Source organism: Microtus pennsylvanicus, chromosome X (genome assembly GCF_037038515.1).
Source record: "Microtus pennsylvanicus isolate mMicPen1 chromosome X, mMicPen1.hap1, whole genome shotgun sequence".
Classification (NCBI taxonomy): Eukaryota; Metazoa; Chordata; class Mammalia; order Rodentia; family Cricetidae; genus Microtus; species Microtus pennsylvanicus.
This window is the reverse complement of record NC_134601.1, coordinates 126,426,738-126,443,479: the sequence shown is the minus strand read 5'-3', so window position 1 is coordinate 126,443,479 and position 16,742 is coordinate 126,426,738. Positions and strand designations below refer to the sequence as shown.

General features: G+C 38.9%; 1 pseudogene; it reads right to left on the bottom strand.

Moving 5' to 3' along the window:
* Positions 1–1,356: 1,356 nt before the first annotated feature.
* LOC142840528 (rab GDP dissociation inhibitor alpha-like) overlaps positions 1,357–16,742 on the bottom strand; it is a 32,222-nt pseudogene continuing 16,836 nt past the window's right edge.

The following is a 16,742-nucleotide window of genomic DNA, read 5'->3' as shown; positions in this document are numbered from 1 at the left end:
AAAATGTTAAATTTGTGTGTGTGTGTGTGTGTGTGTGTGTGTGTGTGTGTGTGTGTAAGTCATGGAACACGTGCAGAGGTCATATTATGGAGCTGGGCTCCAAAGATCAAGTTCAAGGTTGCCTGGAAAGGGCCTTTATCCATTGAGTCATCTCACCTGTGCTTCCCTGCCTCAGAGCCCAGAATAGCCTTGAACTCAAAGTCTCCACACCTGGATACCTTCTCTATGACTTAAAAACCACTACTGCAGCTGGGCAGTGGTGGCGCACACCTTTAATCCGGGTACTGAGAAGGCAGAGGTAGGCAGAGTTCAAGGCCAACCTGGTTTACATAGTGAGTTCCAGGACAGCCAGAGCTCTTATACAGAGAAAACCTGTCTCAAAATATCAAAAAGATAAAAACGAAGCCACAAGTGCCAAGATGACACAACACCAGTTGCTGATTGACCTACTTCACCCTTGAGGATACAGTTCTAATTCCAGAAGCTAAACTGCTGCATTCCTGCAAAACAACCCAACAAACTTTGAGCAAAGAACCTAAAGATCCAGATTCAGGTTTCAACAGTTTTATTGGGAGGTTTTTGTTTTCTGTGAAGTACACTAGTGATTGAGGAAGGGGACGCATTCACTTTGCAAGATAAGGGTTTCCCACCACTAAGGGAAAAGACATGGGGCAGGGCATACTGGGGTTTGGATCCACTTTCCCACCTCCTTCTGCTTTGTTCACATTTGCTTTTTATCAGAGAACACAACACAAAGACAAGAAATTAAAAATAGATCAACCCCCAGAGGAGGCCACACCTAAACCTTCACCCGGCCCAGACTTTGCCAGAACTGGGAGAGGCCAGGGAAGCTCACTCTGCAGCCCCAGGCTGCACAGAAAGGCTGAGGGACAGAGGGGTAGGCTATAGTTAATAAATTAGAATAAATTATAAGGGGGAGAAGGAATGCAATTTTGTGCTGGGAGGGGTCCCTTCTCTCCAACACATAAGAGTTGGGGGAGGAGACAAAGGTCACTACATTGGGAGTAAAAACATTTGGGGCAGAGTCAGTTTTTCCTCTACTCCTTCCCAATCAGCAGAATTAGGATATACACGTACACACACACACACACACACACACACACACACACACAGAGAGAGAGAGAGAGAGAGAGAGAGAGAGAGAGAGAGAGAGAGAGAGAGAGAGAGAGAGAGAGGAATCCTCTTTTCCTAGAACAAGGATAGGCCAAGAAAGAGGATACTATCGCTAAGTTAAGGATTTGGTTGGTGAATCAAATCAATGAGGTGGATAATCGGAATGTGGTGGGGGAAGCAGAAGATGTGCCCAGCCATAACATCTTCCCTGCCCCAGAGAAGGACATACAGGTTAGGGAGAGGGTAGTATGGGCTGGAGGAGGGGAGTAAGAAATCACTGATCAGCCTCTCCAAAGACATCATTCTGTTTGCGCTTCATGCTCTCAAAATCAAAGGCAGACCCAGCCTTGCATTTGTAGATATCTTTGATGTCATTTCAGGTGGTCTCCAAGTGTGTGGTGGTATCATAGGAGCAGCAACAAAACACCTGTAAATAGGCAAATACCCAGGGCTCAGAGAAGTCAGACAGAGGATCTTGCGTGAGCATCAAGATGCAGGGCTGACTGAGACAGGTTTCTTACCTCACTCTCGGAACCATCATCAATGGGTTCTTACGAATCACTTATAGCCACAAACCTTAAAAGCAAGTAGAAGACAGAGGTAGATTAAAGTTTCACAATAGGCCTTGTCCATTCCTGGTCTTCAACCCAGCCTTCCCAGTTTGGCTCAGCCCCTCACTTTTCTAGTCAGTGAGTTCCAAGAGCTCCAATGCAGGCTCAACCTCCTTTTCCGGTTCTGCAGTCTCCATGGTGGTGTTGGCAATGCCAATGTACTTGCCCTGTGCTGCCACGTTGTGGGCATAGGAGATCATGCACACATATATGTCTGACCACAGGAAGCACACAGTTAACATATGCCTGGGGAAATGACCACACAAAAAGGTAGTTCTTAGGAAATGGACAGGAATCTGGCCCACCTGCCCCTCCCCAGCCCAACATACAGACAGCATTCAAACTGTTGCTCTCATAAAGAAGGGAAGGCCATTCAATCCCAGGTATATTGCATAACAAAATGTCACACAAATCCCCAAGACTTCTGGTGAGAATAGAGGCATAGGAACAGAAGGTAGTTCCTCATGGCTTGGCCTACATGACTTCCTGTTGACCTGGGTCTGAGGGATGATAATTTGACAGGAATTGGAATCATTGATGTTCTTGATGGGGTGGCTGAGGATAACGATGATGCGAATAAGGTGGCCAGCCTTCCGTACATGGTCTGGGATGTTGCTAGGGTCACAGATCAGCTGCTTGCAGTGGGCCACCTGTGAAGGCACCAGCAGACTTTATGCCTGTCAGATTACACCTTACCTTGTGTAGTAGTAAGCCAAGTCAAAAGTCAAGCCAGGCAGCTGAGTTGTCATCACCACCCCTCCTATGCATATAACCCCTTTCTTGAAGCTCATAGAGGTGAGCCCTCACATACAGGGCTAGGTGGTGACCCTATTACTGAAACACAATGATCACAAATACCTTTTTTTGCTGTTAATGGGGTTTTATTTGAGTCTATCTGGCCTATACTCGTCTCAAACTCAGGATCTTCCTCCCTTACACATCTCAGTGCTCATGTACTACGGTATCAGGCTGAAGGATGCCTTTTTGGACAGGGGCATATGTCTCAGTTGGTAGAATGCTTGCCTATCATGCATAATGTCTAGGTTAGATTTCTAGCACTGCATAAACCAGGAATGTTGGAACACACCTGTAATCCCAGCATGAAGAAGGTGGAAGTGCAAGGATTAAGAGTTCATCCTCAGCTATATAGACTATTTGAAGCCAGCCTGGGATACATGATACCCTTTCCAAAAGAATACTTTAAGGACAACAGACACAGCATGTGGCTTCTGAAGATTACGTCTTGACTTAAATCCATCTGACTCTGCCTCCCTAGTACTGGAATTACAGGCATGTACCACCTTACCTAGCAATTTGAAGGATACTTTCTGCCAACAGGAATAGCTTTGAAGACTTTTATTGATCTCCCAGTTCCTAGCTATAAGTCTCTCAGGGTTAACCAACAGCAAACTTATCAGCAATAAGGCTCCCTATGAACATAGCCCTAAAAAAGACTAAACCTTAACTGAGCCACAGTAACAAATGCACATGGCATAATTACCTCTCCCTCAGATTTCACATCCACCACCTTGCCATTTTCCACGATGATGTTATCCACAGGTTTGTTCAGCATATATGTTCCCCCATAGATGGCACTCAATCTGTAGTAAGGAAAATGATGGGGAAGTCTTCTCAGAAGAATTGGGACCAAATCTACTGTACTATTCCAACCCTACCAGTGAGATAGAGAAAACTGCCCAGGTAGGCAATAGTTAACTCCAACTACTTCAGGTGTCCTTCCTATGAACTTGGGGCCCATCTTGGCATACTCCTTCCTCTCCGGAGTTTCCATCCAGAATATTCTATTTTGCAAAGGGCCAGTTAGCATAACTTAAAGGAGTAGCTCCACAAAGAAAGGGCCCAGAAATTCAGAATATAGAACTCTCTAGAAAAGAGGCAGTTTGCAAGAAAGCAGAACCTCAAGGTTCTGGGGTCCTAGAATTAGTACTCATGCTACCAGGGGCTGGGGCAACTATGTTAATGGTGATCGTCTCCTTTACTTTGTATTTCATTTACTTTTTAAATATATTTATATTCACTATTTTATGTGTATGTAATTTATTTGCTCATGTCTGTATACCACATGAATTCTTGTTACCTGTAGAATTCAGATGAAGGTGTTGGGTTCTCTAAAACTATAGTTATGGAGAGTTGTGAGCTACCATGTGGGTGTCAGAATTGAACCTGGGCCCTCTGTAAAAATAAGTGCTTTTGCCAAGCGGTGGTGGCACATGCCTTTAATCCGAGCACTTGGGAGGAGAGACAGGCAGACCTCTGTGAGTTTGAGGTCAGCCTGTTCTACAGAGTGAGTTCCAGGACAAGCTCTAAAGCTACAGAGAAGCCCAGTCTTGAAAAATAAAAAACAAAATAAGTGCTCTTATCTGCTGAGCCAAGTCTCCATACTTTTGAAAGCATTATTCATAAAATCCAAAAAGTGGCAACACCTCTAATATTCACCAATGAATAAATAGTGCATAAAATATGTCCTATATATAAAGTGGGTTATTTAGCCACAAAATCTGAATGACATATTAATACATACTAAAAGATATATTCACCTGCCCATTGAAGGCTAGGTGTAAGATCACAATGAAGAAAACATGTAGAATTGCACTGATATGATATATTCAAAACCTGGCATGTACAAAGAATCAGAAGAGACTAGTACTTGCTAAGGGCTAGTAGGAGAGAAATAAGGATTAACTTCTTGATAGGTTAGAGTCTCTTTTTGGGATGATGAGAAAGTTCTAGGATTAGACAGTACTGATGGCCACACAATACTGTGAACGTGCCTCCTAATACTAAATTATATACTCTAAAATGATTCATGTTTAAATTTATGCTTTGTAATATTACCTCAATTAGAAAAACTATAGAAAACTAGGGAAATTGTAAGTATGCAGTGGAGGTGAATTGGAAGAAGGATATTACTGAGAAATTTGCTACCTGAGCTGAGCCCGCAAGATATGTCCTCTAAAGACATGTTCTCCTTTCAAACACCCTACCCTTTGAATGGAGACTTGTTCAGCAGCTTCAGAAGAAAATAAGGAAGCAGTGTGCATGGAAATGATTGAAGATAGGGCTATGGGAAGATATGGCAGCCTTTGTCTACCTCATCTGTTAATTTGGTGGTTGTTTACTATAGTTGATTCAAATGATTGCCCTACCTACCAAGACTGACAGTGGTGACACACAGGCTGTGGTGAGGAAAATAAATGCAGATGTTTCCTATACTCCTGAAGCCCAATAATTGGTTCATAGGTTACCCTTTTCTCTTTTGCTTAGAGGATTCCTTTAAATGATGTGGCCCTTCTCCACTCAATGAAATGGGATATATTTTCTACTTATTTAAGTGAAATAATATTTTAATAAGTTTCTACAGTATAATATAATTTAGAAACAAGCATACTGATAAAAGTGTATTTTGAGAAAGATCATAACCAACTTTCTGATTCATTTTTCTAAAGAAACATTTATATGGCAACAATGATAGATTTTTGAAGCATGATTCTGATTCTTTTCAATGAAGGAATTATGAGTAGCCATCTACTGGCGTCTTCGTAGGTAAATTCTTCAACATGAAATGGACTTAGGGTCATTGTTCTCCATACAGAAGTGAAAATGAAATGATGCAGTTGGTAGAAAGGGAAGAAAGGTGGTGCTAGAACAGAAGCATGGATTTAAGACCACAGATGCACTTGCCATATGGGTAAGTTTGGCCAAGGTACTTCCCCCTCAGAGCTGCAGGTTGTTGACATTACCTCACCTCCTATTTCACAGGCCCCCATCACTCAGCAATGTGACTATACTTTGAAAAGTACAATTTGCTCATATAAAAAACAAGTATTACTATTATTCTTCTATGATAACAGCTGTTGTTAAATCTGAAACCCACTCTCCTTTCTCAATATGAAACCAATGTGATTTTGTTCAGATTTATACAATTTTCCTGTTTTCTTAGGCATTGTGTCTTTGTCACTGAGTGAAACTCTGCAAACCGGAAACGTCTGGCCAGACGTGGTAGAATGTATGTGTAAATAATGCAAGTAAGGTTGTTTTGTTGCTGTTGTTTGTTTTCTTTTATTTTGTTTTGCAGTTGTGGACATATGGTCTCACTATGTGCCTTGGGCTGGCCTGGAACTCACTGTTTTTTCTGCCTTAACCGCATGGGTACTTGCTAGTAGGCATGTAAAACCATACCTGGTACTACCTGTACTGTCAAGAACTTTTATCCGTTAATCATTTGCAGTGCCTAGGATTGCTTTTAGATAGTAGAAGATTAAGACTGAATGCTTATGTGTTAGAAAATTGTGGAGAAAGCTAATAAAATCATGTGGAAGTTAAGGTGATATCAAATGTTGCTTCTTTAATAGACACTGCAAGGAAGTGTACAGTAAGACTACAGCAGATCTAAGAAGCCACAAGTATTGGCATCTTGGGCATGAGAGTGCACTCTAATTGTAGGGATAGAGAGGAAAGTTTCAGCAGTCTAATATCTGTTTTTTCTTGCCATCATTTTTGTTGATGAAGTTTTGAAAATTCCTCTAAGTATACTAGTCATTTTCATGGACATGTAAGCAAGCTACAGGAGGTCACCAATTAGCCAGAGCCCTGAAAACAGATTTTTTGTCTTACATTGAAAGTAATGATTAAATGGTCCTAGTGTTTATTTCATTAAAGTGTTTATTTCATTAAAGATATCTTAACCACTGCTCTAAATTCAGTTCCAGATATATAAAATTGGTGAACTGTTTCTTCTCTAATCAAAGAACATGATTTAAAAAAAACAGTTAAAATTTCAATATGCTATCTCTTTGTACTACTATGACAAATACCTTAAAAACTGTCAACCTAAAGATTTATATTGGCTTGCTGTTTCAGAAGTCTCATTCTTTGGTCCACTGGGACTCAAGTGAATTAGAGCTTCATGGCAGAAGGGCATAGTGAAACAACGTTTCTTTATTATTTTTAATGCTGTAGTTAGAAGTGTAAAGGTAATGGGAAGTTCCAGGGAAACAAAGTATCTTTTCAGGGCAGGCCCCCGGTATGTGATTCTTGCTGAGCCGTTACTATGTTCTAGAAATCCTGCTAAGCTCTTGCATATGTTGTGCTTAGTTGCCACCAACAGTACTGTTTGTACAGTATCAAATACAGGTGAAAATAGGAAAGCTATGTATCACATTAAACCCAGCCCAATGCAGCTGGTTCACTCAATTTATAAGCCTATGAATAGTTAAATAGTAGATACGTGGGTATGTCCTGATGGTAGTGCTTTTATTTGTTTGCTTGCTTGGGAATTTTTAATTTTGCTTTGACTCCCAAAAAACACTCAGTAAGATAAGGCTTATTATCAATATTTAGCTTACTGAGACAGGAGAAATATAGATCAGCCACAATAAGCGATGATTGCCTACAAGTATGCAGGAGACTATATATATGGACACAAGACAAGGCAAATACAATAAACACTCTTAGCTGCAGTGGCTGCTGAATTCTCCTTTGAAGGAATTTCATTTTCCAATTTTGAATAGAAGGAGGTTGTTGCTCAAAAAATTAGGAAAGTATAGCACTGGTTTCTAGGGAGTGTTTAAGCACCCCCCACCCACATACACAGGCTTTTTCCCCTTTAGCTTCTCTGCTCTCGTTCCCTTTCTCCTTTTTTCTTCTCTTTCCCCCTCCACTTCTTTCTCTCTTTATTTCTCATTATCTTTTACTTTCTGTATCCCTTTCCTCTGTTCCTTAATTATCTACCAATCTATAACCACATACATGTATTTGATCTTCTATCTGTAAATCTTGTCAGATATTTCTTGATTTTTACCCTTTTGATTATACATATTTATGGTTATTATTTTTGTATGTTTTATGAGTACCAATGATATCGGTAGTAGATAAAGCTGCTTATTTATTTTCCCCATGATTTTTATCTCGTGTATAAAATTAAATATTAATATTATCATCAATTGCTCCCTAAAAGATGTTGGAAACTATTTGTTAGTAACATATTGATAAAAACTATGTAAATAGATATTTTCCTGCTATTCTGATACCCACATCTTCATTCACAAAAGAACATTTTATTTGTATGATCAAGTAAGAGGGTAAAAATTTAAGTGAGACATATTATTTATTACTTGCTTTGCTTTCCAAGGCAAATCCTAGGAGCTTCATTTTTGACTGTGTCTAGTATCAATTTTAAATTTATGTTTTCAAATATGCTGAAAAAGAAAGAGGTATCTATTACTTACCTACTTACAATATATTGTTCATTTCATTCTGTATTAAGAAATTCTTTTTTTGCTTTCAGAAGCTGAAATGATTTCAACCCAATAGAGCATATGCATGTCTGACCTCTTAACATTGCAACTTAAAATATATGCATATGAATTTTTATGCATATGAATTTTATCTGACCATTTAGAAGACAATTTCCTTCTGGGAGTATATTTCTCAATGAGATCAACAAATTTCAGATTCTGAACCAAACTATACAAAAGAGGTAACATAAATCTGAACAAAATTGGAGAACTGTCAAGAAAAAATAGTGTAAACATGCTGTCGGACAATGATCATTTATCCTGTCACTTGTATTATTTTAATAAAATGCTGATTAGCAAGTAGCCAGGCAGGAAGTATAGGCAGTGTGACCAGGCAGGAAGAAGAGGTAGGTCAAGAGAATAGGAGAATACTGGGAAGAGGAAAGCTCAGTCTGCAGTTGTCATCCAGATACAGGGAAAGCAAGATGAGAATGCCTCAGTGATAAAGGTACCAAGCCACGTGGCTAACACAGACAAGAATTATGGGCTAATATAAGTTATAAGAGTTAATAAGGAGCCTGAGCTAATAGACCAACCAGTTTATAGTTAATGTAGATCTCTATGTATTTCTTTGGGACTGAACGGCTGCAGGACCCAGTGGGACAGAAACCCCTGGCAAAATAACAAATAGAATCTTGACCATAGTCATGAAGAGCGCATGTTTTGGAGTTGGAAACACTGACTTTAATATTTATTTTGCATGTGGTATTAGGAAAAACTCTTGTCTGGGATTTAGCTTCCTCATCTATATAGTAGAGATAATACTAAGCACTGATTTGCTGTCATTTTTGAGTGCCAAATAAAACAAATATATTTAAAATCGTTTGTGAGTGTCCAAAATAATATCTTCATACTCTTTAGGAGATTAAATCTCTTGATAATTGGCAGTGGTTATTAGTATTGCCCTATTAGTCATAACCATCCATGTAAGAACACCAATTGAGGGTAATAAAAGATTATGGTATAGTGCTTGATTTCTGACTTGTCAAAATTAATACTCTGAGACTTAAAGAAACTAACGAAGCTTCAAAAAGGATGTAGGTTTATTTTTAGGTCTTAATTTATGTTTTAGTCCTAACATATAAAAACACCATAAAAATACCTTAATGAACAGAAAATTATCACATCACAGTTTTCAACGATTGAGCTCAAAATTTTTGTGTGATGAAAGAGCCATAGTCCGCTGAAAGCCTTAGAAGAATGCTTTTCCTTCCTGCAGATATTTGTAGCCCAAGGTCTTCCTTAGCTTGCAGTTAAGGCATGCCAGTCCCAATTTCTTTCATCACCTCTGCATAGTTGGATCCAGATTCTGCTCTTCTTAATCATACTGAATTCAGAGACCATCCTACCCCAGTATGCCTTTCTCCATGTTTCTTCTTATTAGTTAATTCTTGATACTATAGAAAGTCTTTATATGTCAACTTAGCATCACTTTTTATGACATTTCCACATAAGGTCTTGTCTACAAGTACTACAGATTAGAACATCATCATTTCCTTGGAGGACAAAGTTAATCCTGGCACAAAAATTATCTTTTAATGTCCTCCAAAAAGTGATATGCTCATCTTGATCTAGAATTAATATGAAAAGAGTAAATAGGTCTATTAAGGCAGTAAGATCATGGAAATTGAGATTTAGTTGGGAAAATAATGTATGCAGTGAATAAGAAAATATTGCTTAAAAGTGTTGGGTTGTCCTGATGAGCATGGTAGTAGAAGTTGCTGGAAATGTTAACTATGTAATATGTATGCAGTCCTCCTGTTTGCTTTGATTTTTTCCTTATTTTTCTAATACGCTGACTATTCCCACCATTCACCCTATTAAGAACCTGAGACTTTATAGAATCCATACCTCTATTCAACTTCAAGATGGCCTCTTTAGGGTGCCTGAACTGATCTACTCCTGTAATCAGATTTGTGAATACCCTAACATTCATCACAGAGCCTTCAGCCAATAATTGATGGAAAAGGGTGCACAGACTGGCAACCAAACTGCAGGGCGAGATCTGGGAATCCAGTTGAAGAAAGGGATGAGGGAATGTATGAGCAAGGGAGATCAATATCACGAAGGAAAAATCTACAGAGACAGCTGAACCAAGCTCATGGGAACTCATGAACCCTAGGCAGGCAGCTATAGAGCTTCCATGGGACCCAACGAGGCCCTCTGTATGTGGAGGACAGTTGTTTGGTTTGATCTATCTGAGGGGCCCCTAGCAGTGGGACCAGGAAAACCCCTAGTGCATGAATAAGCTTGTTGGGGCCCATTCCCTATGGTGGGATGCCATGCTCAGCCTTAATCTGGGGAGGCAGGTGGCTTGGTAATGCTTTAACTTGATATGCCATGCTTTGTTGACTTCCCATGGGAGGAGTGGATGCATGAGGAGGCAAGGAGGAGCAGGAGAAGGGGTGGGAGAAGAACTGTGGCTGAAATGTAAACTGAAATTTAAAAATGTAAATACATTAAAAATAAAAAAATAGATGTCCTCTTTATTTAACAACTGACTAGTTACTTTGATCAAATAATGTGAATTGTCAAACCATAGTCTCCCTGAATGTTTGCTGTCTAGAACATGGCACAGATTCTAAGTGGTATATTTAATCCTCTATACTGCTACAAATCTGGACATGGTAATCCTCTATCAATATTCATCAAAAAGTGCCTATTAGTGACAAAATAATATTTAAGGTCCTTTCTGTTAGTGCAGAGACCAATATACTTCCACTTTTCATGCTGTCTCTACTGGGCAGTCTTTCACTATGGGCTAGTGTCTGTACCATCCTGCATAATGAGCATCTGTGGCACTTTAACCACCTTGTACTGTATCATGTCTCAGTGATATCACATGCCCTTGTTCTCAACTTGACATCACCTCCTCCTCTCACCTTTTAACCTTCTTATTGGCTACTTTTATAAATTCACCTCCTTCATGAAGGCTTTCCTGATGCACCTTCTTTCCTGATACAAAGACTCATACTTTATTTCCTCATGAGAATAAAGTATCAATTAATCATTTGTCTGTTATATATCATAGAAGAGCATTATCATCAATTAAATTGATTTTCCACTCATGACATTATAAACACTTGAGAAAGACAGTAGTTAGTGCCTGCCTCTCCCTCTTTTTTTTCTACCTCTTATACTAAGCACTGAGTCTGGTCCAGGATGAGAAACTAAGAAATGGTTCTGGAACCTCTCCCTTGCACTTAACTGGTTTTGGTAATCTCTTCCCCTTTCTAGATTAGCTGGTCCTGCCTCTTTTTAAGGAGAGGGGCTTGGTCCTGCCTTAACTTGATATGTCATGATTTGGCAATCCCATGGGAGGCCAATCCCTTTCTGAGTAGAGATAGAGGAGGAGTAGATAGGAAAGGGGTAAAGGGAAAGACTAGAGGATGGGAAGAGAGGAGGGAGAAGAAACTGGTTGGTATGTAAAATAAGTAAAAAAGTATTTTTTAAATAAAAAATAAATGTTTCTTGGTTGAAAAGTAGAAAATGTCTTATGTGCACCAATCTCTTACCATAGAATTTTCTTAAAGATGGCAGACTTTCATTATAATATTTTTGACAATAATTTTGAAGGTAAGAATATTGCTTCTACTTCCTAAAAATCTTTTAGCAAGGGAGGCATTTAGTCTAATTTGGGGATATAATGAGAATGTTTTTGATGGTACCACCCAAATTGGTATCAACTGAGATCTCCAGAGTTCATATAGAATATTTTCTTTGAGTGTTTTAATTCATCATTTTCAAAAGTCTAATGAGTGAGAATACATTGAGTAGGATTGAGATAATATTTAGTATACAATCTTCCTTGTAAACATCGTGAATGAAAATGACTGTTAAACAGGCATGCTCAGTACCAACTGAAGCTCAGGCAAGCTTAGCCATGCAAATCAATGCAAGTTCATCTTTCAGTGTCATCTGTCTGAGTTTCTGACTGGTGGTGAATACCTTGACTAGAAAGATGAAATACTGGAATGCCAGCCAGTGCTCTGACAGCTCCAGATGGTGCCAATTACTGCCAGTGGAGCCTGTCCTGCTGTGAGCCCAAGATGTCTGATTTGTGGACACAGGAAAATGAAAAAGAGGTCTTCCAGCCGAGCTTGTCACCTGTCCTTTATTGTTCTTTAACCAAAATTGTAATGAAGTGTGAATGGCTCTTCCCTTTAACTTTTTTGATGATGATAGCTAGGGACATTGAACATGAGAACGAAGCAATGTTACTCATGTTAAGTTGCAGAGTCATGTTAATTGCCAAGCATATTCTAGAGAATTTGGAGTATGTTACTAGCCAGTTATTTTTCTCACCCCATTTCTAGTGTACAAACTGGAATATGAATAAAAGATAATGAAAATATTGCAAGTTTGTGATTTTTGGTGAGCTATGTACATACAAATATCATATAGCATATCACTTGAAGAAAGTACTTCTCTTAGAATTGTACTACTGTTACGTGAAAGACTTTGGATATTGGATCTTCCTGTGTTTATGCTCCAGAATCAGATAATCCCAGGACACATACTTAAAGTATAATAGTCAAATAAACTTTATTCTTCTTTCCTCTCTGTGTGTTTGTTGCATTCCTATGCTTGAAGGATCATCCCACAATAATACCTGAGTATAAACTGAATCCTCATTCTAAGACTAACAAAGTAAAATTTTAATTTTTATTATTCTTACTTATTTCTCTGTGTGTATTCATATGTAAAGGGGGCACTATGCCACAGTTCATGTGTGGGGACGAGAAGATAACTTTCAGGAGTTTGTTTTCTTTTTCTACCATGTGACACTTAAGGGATCAAATTCAGGTCATCAGCTTTAGCATAAAATGCATTTATACACTGAGCCATCTCTTCAGCCCAGAATCGAAAAGATGGTGGCATTATAAATAATAACATTAGCCACAATATTTTGATAGCTTCTTTTTATGTTTTATAATATTGTGTACTAATAATACAAAATAGCATTATAACTTTTCATATACATATACAATGTACTTTGATCATATTTATTCCTCCTGCTATACTCTCTTAATTTCCCTTCTCCTGTTCCCCTTCTTGCCTCCTAATAGTTGTTCTTCTGCTTTTATTTCTCAAAAAAAAAAAAACAAAATCCGTATATGATTGGAAAGCTTATCTTATTCTACTTACCATGGTTATCTCCAGTTATGCTCATTTTGTGGGAAAAAGACAGAATTTCATTTGTTATGAATAAATAATACCACGTTGTGAATATATGGCATATTTTATTTATTCATCCACTGAATGCCATATTTTGGGGAAAGTATTAGCTCAGACAATTTATCTCTATTATTCTTAATATTACAACAAAACATGTGGACAGATATTACTACTCCATGTTATCAATGAAAGATGATGCAGAAATATGGCATGCATTATTAAAGTCTATAAGATTTATTTGAATACAATTATGCAAACTTTAAGAATGAATGTATCCAAGAATAGAACAAAAGGTTTTTCACTACTTATCATATAATATGACAGCAAAACTCACTCAATCAATGGTGGAAACAGAAGAAAACTACAGACATTAGGTTGGAAGGTTAAGTAGAATTGCAATGGGAGGCAGAAAGGCAACAGCAATGAATTGTTTAATTTTTTTTTTTTTGGTTTTTCGAGACAGGGTTTCTCTGCGGCTTTGGAGCCTGTCCTGGAACTAGCTCTGTAGACCAATTTTTTAATGTTATTAATAGTAGCTGAATCTTCTAGGTAATAACCACTGTAAACTATAGTCTTTCTGATTCTAGATAATTTTCAGTCACATGGAGTGTGGTAGCCAGATGTCGGAAACTTGAATCAGGGACAATTAACTATCTTTTCTATGACTGTTCACCCTAAACGTGACAGTAGTCTCTTACAAAAGACTCAAAAGAAGCCAAGCTAGCCATATCCACCAAAGGGTGAAGAAAGTGAGATGCCAGTCCAAACTCCAATCCAAAAAGTCTGAGAGCAGTGTCAACTCACATGGCCTAATATCATTGCTGTGCTCTGTTTACCCACATGTTGGCCTCTGTGGGTTTTCCTGGATAAAAAATGGGTACTGGGAGTCAACCTTATGGATAAACAGGAATGGAGTGTTTATCCTAAAATTACTACTTAACTCACTAATGGTTGGTGTATAAGCACATTTTTAACTTTCCTAACACAATATTCTTTAATGTATTTTCAGTTCACGTATTCTTTTTCCCATTTTCTTCCTACATATGACACAACTCATATGTTGCACTTGCATATTTGTATCTTTCTTCTGTCACATGTTTTCTCTTTATACATGGACTATAAGACAAATGCACGAAAGAGAAACTAATGAAGAAGAGGAAAGAGTAATGGCAAGATCAATGTGATGAAAAATATTGATGTTTGAATCTAAATCTATTGTTCTTTATAAATTCATATGCCAAAGTAAAGAACCTAAATACTTATTTTAGGAAGGGAAATGGCTTCCTTCTTAAGTTTCTGAATGAATTGTTAAGTACTAGTGTAGGGTATTAATTTAGAAATGGCCGAGCCCTGGTCATGTGTTAGACCTGAAATCTTTCCATGAGCTGTCATCACAATAGTGAGAGCTTACAAAAGATGCATACCCTCATAAAGACACCCATGGTCTCTTTGAAAACCCAGAGTTTCTAATGATTAGGACATTTCAAGAAGTAGAGGTTGAATCTACAATGTGACTTTCCATTGAAAAGAGATATGGAAGGCTCTCTAAACTTTTTTTTTCTTTCTTATTACAATGTTGACTTTCAAATAATTGGCGTATCCTTTGCTTCTACATGAAAAAGGCTCCTGACATTGGACAAAAGCTAGCTGGTAATTTTGTAGTAAGTATTCTAAAAACAGGCCCAAGTTTTTAAGGCTGATGTTTCTGTTGTAGAAATTTCTCAAATTTTGGTGCAAAGATCAATATAGTCCTTCACAATAGATTTGTATATTGGGGGGGGGGAGAGTTGATGATGTTGATATTTTGGTAGATGGATACTTTAGAAGGATCACTGTGTAGTAATAAGAGCGGTGGCGCTGCGTTCCCAACACCCCGGCCGCCTGCTTGGCTAGCTTATGTCCCGAAATAATTACGCGGACACTGTCTTCTTTTAATCACTGCTTGGCCAATTCCTATCTAGCCTCTTCTAGGCTAATTCTCACATATTAATTTAGCCGATTTCTAATCATCTGTGTAGCGCCCCTAGGTGCGCTTACCGGGAAGATTCTAGCCTATGTCCATCCTGGGTCGGAGCTTCATTGCTTGCGTCTGCCTGGGAAGGGGGAACATGGTGTCTCTCTGAGGCGTCTGCTCCCGAGAGGAGAGCTGTGGAGTCTGAGCTCACTTGCTCTCCCTCCTTCTGCTCCTCATTGGGACCTTGGGAGCTCAGTCCAGTGCTCCAGTGTGGGTCTCTGTCTCTATCTCCATCCATCGCCAGATGAAGGTTCTATGATGATATGCAAGATATTCGTCAGTATTGCTGTAGGATAGGGTCATTTCAGGTTCCCTATCCTCAGCTGCCCAAGGAACTAACTGGGGACATCGCCTTGGGCTCCTGGGAGCAACTCTAGGTTCAAGTCTCTTGCCAACCCTAAGGTGGCTCCCTTAACTAAGAATTGTGCTTCTGTGCTCCCCTATCCAAACTTCCTTTATCCAAATCATTCTTTTTCCCCAAGTTCCCCCTATCCTCCCCTTCTCCCTTTTCTCTCCCCATCTTCCCTTAACCCCATCCAACCCCACCCCCAAGATCCCAATTTTCTCACCGGCAATTTTGTCTACTTCCCAGAGCCAAGAGGATAACTATATGTTTTTCCTTGGGTTCAGCTTCTAACTTAGCTTCTTTAGGTTCATCAATTGTAGACCCTGTAACCCTTATTTATGGCTAGAAACCAATTATGAGTGAGTACATCCCATGTTCATCTTTTTGGGTCTGGGTTACCTCACTCAGTATAGGGTTTTCTATTTCCATCCATTTGCATGCAAAATTCGAGAAGTCATTGTTATTTTACCACAGTGTGGTACTCTAATGTGTATATATTCCACACTTTCTTCATCTATTCTTCCATTGAAGGGATCTAGGTTGTTTCCAGGTTCTGGCTATTACAAATAATACTGCTATGAACATAGTTGAACAAATGTTCTTGTCATATGATAGGGCATCTCTTGGATATATTCCCAAGAGTGGTGTTGCTGGGTCCAGGGGTAGGTTGATCCCGAATTTGCTGAGAAACCAAAACACTGATTTTTAAAGTCCTTGCACAAGATTGCATTGCCACCAGCAATGGATGAGGGTACCCCTTCCTCCACAGCCTCTCCAGCAAAGGCTATCATTGGAGTTTTTTATTTTAGCCATTCTGACAGGTGTAAGATGATATCTCAATGTTGTATTGATTTGCATTTCCCTGATCGCTAAGGAGGTTGAGCATGACCTTAAGTGTCTTTTGGCCATTTGAACATCTTCTGTTGAGAATTCTCTGTTCAGTTCAGTGCCCCATTTTTTTAATTGGATTAATTAGCCTTTTAAAGTCTAGTTTCTTGAGTTCTCTATATATTTTGGAGATCAGACCTTGGTCTGTTGCGGGGCTGGTGAAGATGTTCTCCCAGTCAGAAGGTTGCCTTTTTGTCTTGGTGACAGTGTCCTTTGCTTTACAGAAGCTTCCCAGTTTTAGTAGGTCCCATTTA